The following is a 5,786-nucleotide window of genomic DNA, read 5'->3' as shown; positions in this document are numbered from 1 at the left end:
CAGTTTTTAATTTTACTGAGGAAATAATAGGTGTATTATGTGATACAGGGATTCCACTTCTTGTATAAGTGTGAAGTGCAAAATCTTTTGCAGAGCAAAGGAAACCTTCAGCAAGACTTATGACAATACACAGAATTGAAGGAAGAATTTCAGACAATGAAAACAACAAGGTGTTAATATCCATCTTGTATATATAGCACATTAGAGTAAATATTTAAAAACAAAGACCCCACTTAAAAACAGTTGAAGGATCTTCATGGAAACTTTTCAAAAACAGACATGTGTATGATTTTCATGCACATAAAAAGAAACATAACGTTGCTATTCATTAGGAAAACATAAATAAAAACCAGAATGAAATATAATCTCACAGCAACCAAAATTGCTATTAAAAAAAGTCTTCAAATGACAAACATTAATAAGAATGTTGATAAAAGGGAACTCAGGTACACTGTTGGTGGAAATATAAATTGATGCATCCACTATTATAAAAGAGTGGACTGTGTGAAGAAAACTAGAAATAGAAGCATTATATTTTACAGCAATTCCATTTTTTGATATAATTCCGAATAAAATGAAAACATAAACATTAAAGGATATATTACCCCAAATGTTCTTAACATTATCATTTATAATAGCCAAGGAGAGAAGCACAACTCAACTGCCCATCAACAGATGATTGGCTGAAGTAGATGTGAGATATAGATAACATAATAAATACTAAGCAATTGTCATATCAAAAAATAAAATTCTGCTATTTGAAACAATGTGACTGGACCCAGAATGTGTTGCACATAGGAAAATAAGTCATACAGAGAAAAACTATCTACATTACCACTTACATGAGGAAACTAAAGATATAAGAGAAATAATCATAAAAAAACCAGAAACAGAATCACATATATATGTGTAGTGTACCAATTAGTGGTTTCCATTGGGGACAGGGAAGAAGGATCAGGAAGACAGAAATATGCAAGCTACTAGTTATATATTAGTGAAGCAACAGGGCTATATTTACCGCACAGAGAAATATTTTAATAATTTAAAAGATTTTAAAGAGACTATAGGCATATATTATACTAAAATGTGCATGCATGTGGGAAAAATATTGAAGAAAAGAACCCAGGAAAAACAAAATATTTTGTAGTACTCTGATATAAAGGGAAGTGATTTATTCACTTTCTTTACTGTTTTATAATGTCCTTATTAGAATTTAAGCTTTTAAATGAAAAATTACAGACTGAATAAAGTGACATAAGTTTAAACTATTTGTCTCTCTCTTTAAATCTACAGTCAGTGAAATGATCACATCTCAACAAAAATTACTACAACACAAAACAATACTCCAGAACATATATGTACATCTGAAGTTTGGTGGGCTAAAACACATAAATTAGGCTGAAATGAGGGAAGAGCAGAGTTGGTGACTGCCACCAAGGTCCACTTACTATGGTATCTGAGCCCACAGTTTCAGAGTAACATGTAGAAACAGGGTCTCAGTGGTTCACACAGATTCAGCCTCCAACTGCACCAGTATTCATGGTCAAAATTAACTTGGAGGGAGCTGCAATGCAGACAGAATTTCCATCCTTTAGACACTCAGACATTCATGATACTCTCCTTAATCCCCATTCACAGTGGTAGAGACAATGTACCTTGCAACATTGGACATGGCAAAGGCAATTGCCTGATTCCAACTACCCACCTGTTTTACACCATTCCTCAATGTGTGCACTGAATCTTAAGGGATATAAGATAAAAGGAAGGGTTCACAGGCCCAGTGACAACAGTGGCATTAACTACCAGAGTTTTCTAAGAAGTGATAATGTAAGCAATCTTTTATCCAGACAATTGCGACTTGAATGTGCCATTTTGAAATATTATCAGAGGTAGCTCAGGTAAGTAAAACCAAAAATTGTGTAATATTACAAACTACCAAAAACAAAAGCAAGGACTCCAAATTCCAATCTGATTTTGCTGTCAGCAGAGCAATAATTCACCAGGATCATGACCAATCACAGTAACATTATAGGGCATGCACACACACAGATACAAACACACAGACACCGACACAGACACAGACACACTCGCACAGGCACATACACACACACACGCTCACGCACACACCGAATGTCAACCCTGCAGGGAACAAACTTAAAGTCATGGAATATTGACATATAACTAATACAGAATCCAAAGAGCTGTCATAAAGAAACTCAATATAAAAAACAAAACTCAGAAAGCAGTTTAGTGAGATCAGGAATAAAATAAATCTTGATAAGGTATACATTACCTAAGAGACTGAATCTATAAAACAAATAAACATTATTGGAAGACCAGATGAACTTAATAAATGAGATGAACAATGCAACAGAAAGCACTGTAAGAAGACTGTCTTTGTGGAAGAGAGATTAGCAAACTCACCAATACAATACCAGGAATGATAGGAGAGGGCAAAGATACAAGATAATAAAAAGTGAGGAAATTCTACAATAGCCATCAGACTTCTTCAGGAAGTGCACATTAGAGTGAAATTCTGGAGGGAGAAGAAAGTTAGAAGGCAGCTGATGGTTTATTTAAAGAAGTAATAGTTGATTACTTCCCGAACCTGGGTAAGGAACTGATATACAAGTCCGTGAGCCAACAAAACACCAACAACTTTAAGACAAAGACACCTCCTTCAAGATACGTCATATGACAATTGGCAAGTCAATGACAGAGTAAAATTTAAAACGCAGCCAAAGAAAGTTATGATAATCTACAAAGAAGCCCCCATTAGGCTATCAGCATATTGCTGAGAAGAAAACAGATGCCAAGGGTAATTAAAATGACATTTTCAAACTACTGAAATAAGAAATATCTCACCCAAGAATACTCTACTTTACACAGTTATCACTTAGATATAAAGTGAAAATAAAGACTTTACCAGAAAAACTAACCTGAGTGAGATGTAAAAAACAAAACCGAGGCACCTTAAAAGAGGTGCAGAAAAGAGGTATTCTAAGAAAAATAAAATGGCAAATATACGCAAAACATTGAGCAAAATACTAAGCAGAGACCACCAGGAATTTGAAACTGTTTATTTGGGTATGTTTTTAAATGCTACTCTTCTATATGAATTAAAGAGAGAAATATAGGAAATCAGTTGCAATATATATAGATACATCTATCTGGTAACATGTTCACAAAAGAAACAGAAATAATTTGAGTCAGTAATAATAAAAGGAAAAGAGTAAAAAAAAACATAATTAAAGGAAGTTGCTATCAGCAGAGAAAGGTCTAAATTATACAAGCGATGTTTTATTTTTAATTAAAGTAGATTTGATGAACTATAATTTGTAGATTCAGATGTACAACATAGTGATTCCAACCACTTTGTTGATTGTATTTCATTATAATTTATTACAATAATTGTAACATACAATGATTATAAGTTATTGTGTGTAATTCCCTGATCTATACAGATCATCTTTGTTGCTTATCTCCTTTACGTATACTAATTTTTGTCTGTCAGTGTCCTACCATTTAATTGTCTATCCCTTCCACTTTGGTAAACACAAATGTTTTCCCGTATTTTTCAGTCTGCTTCAGTCTTGCCTATCTAAACTCTATATCTCTCTACCATGTCTCTATCAATCAATCTATCTATCAATCAATCTATCTATCTATTTATCTATCTATCATCTATCTATGTATCTATATATCTATTTGTCTGTCTGTCTACCTATCTATCTATCATGTATCTATGTATCTTTCCTTCTATGTATCTATTTATCACTCATCTATCAATAGATAGCTATAGATAGATGTACACAGATATTTGTTATTCTTTAGATTCCACTTATAGATTATATTATATATTTTTGTATTTGTCTAAGTTACTTCACTAAGAACAATATTTACTAGGTCCATTCATGATGCTGAAATAGCAATGTGTTATACTTTTTCATGGCTGAGAAATATTCCATTGCATATTTATAGAAACATCATATCTTCTTAAGTCCATAGTCTACTGTGGACTCTTGGAATGCTTCCCTGTCTTGCATATTATAAACAGTGCTGTTGTGAACATTGGTTCTTCTCAATTTAGGGTTTTTTCCCCAGATTTTTCCTAGGAGAGTTATTACTGCTTCATTTGGTAATTCTGTTTTAGGATTTGAACAAATCTGAATACTCTTTTCCATAGAAGTTGTACCAATTTACATTCCTACCAAGAGTATACAAGAGATTTGTTTCCTCAACATCATCTCCAATACTTTCTATTTGTAGAACTTTTGATAATAGCCATGTGGCCAGTGTGAAGTGATACCTCATTGTGGTTTTGAACTGAAATTAACTAAAAATTAGTAATGATCATTTTTATCACTTGCATGTTACTCATCTGCATATTTCCATTGGAAAAATATTAACTCAGATACTCTGCTCATTTTTTGATTGGGTTTTTGTTTTTCATGTTGAGTTGTGTAACCTAAATCCATGTTACATCTATTAATCTAAATCTATTAACCCCTGGTCACTTGCATTGTTTGCAAATATGTTTTTCAATTACACAGGCAGTGTTTTCATTTCATTCAAAGTGTCGTTAGCTGTGCAGAAGTTTTCAAGTTTATTTAGGTCCCACTTGCTTATTTTTGCTTTTATTTCTTTTACCTTAGGAGACTGATATAATAAAATATTCCTATGATATATATCCAATAGGGTATCACCTATATCCCTTTCTAGCAGTGTTATAGTATCAGGTCTTACATTTAGGTCCTTAATACACTTGGAGTTTATTTTTGTATATGATGTCAGGGAATGCTCTCATTTCACTGTTTTACATGTAGATATCCAGCTTTCTCAACAACATCCATTGACGAGACTGTCTTTTCTCCATTGTGTACTCTTGCCTTTTTTATCATTGATTCATTGCTCATAGGTGTGTGGAATTATTTCTAGGCTGTCTATCTGATTTTATTGATTATATCTCTGTGCAAATGCCATGCTGTATTTATCACTGTAGCTTTGTTGTATAGTAAGGAATCTGGGAATTTTATACCTCCAGATTTGTTGTTTATTCTCAAGATCATTTGGAGAATTTTTAATGGTTTCATGTAAAACTTAGAGTTATTTATTTTCTGGTACTGTGGGAAATACTACATCTTTGTAACAGGAATTTCACTAAATATGTAGTTTTCTATGTGTAGTACGGCAATGTTAACAATGTTAACACCTTCAATCCAAGAGCACAAGACATCTTTCTAATTTTTTGAATCATTTTTAATTTCTTTGTCAATGTTTTTTAATTTTCAGTGTGTAGATCTTTCATATATATGGTTACATTTATTCCAAGGTATTTGGGGGAAGGGATTTTAAATAATATTGTTTTCAACGTCCATTTTAGGGTATCTCATGATTAATGTGTAGAAATGCAAGAGACTACTTTACATTAATCTTGCACCCTGCTCCCTTGTTGAAATTATTTATTGTTCATATTAATCTGTGTGGAGCCCTTAGGACTCTATGTAGATTGTTATGTCATCAGTACTGGTGACAATTTTGCCTTTTTCTCTCCATTTTGCATTTCTTTTACTTCTTTTTCTTTCCTTTTCCTTTCTTCTTTTACTATGGAACAGAAGTTCTGAGAGTAGGAATCCTTGTCATGTTCCCAAATTTACCCAGAAGTCTTTCTGCTTTTCCCCAAAGTATTATAAATTTTTATAAATGTCCTTTAGTATGTTGAGAGATGTTCCCATTGTATTCTCTTTCATGAGAGTTCTGATCATTAATGTATGTTGAATTTTGTG

The sequence above is a fragment of the Vicugna pacos genome, unplaced genomic scaffold, assembly GCF_048564905.1.
Source record: "Vicugna pacos unplaced genomic scaffold, VicPac4 scaffold_18, whole genome shotgun sequence".
NCBI classification, from domain to species: Eukaryota; Metazoa; Chordata; class Mammalia; order Artiodactyla; family Camelidae; genus Vicugna; species Vicugna pacos.
Note: the sequence above shows the minus strand (reverse complement) of the source record.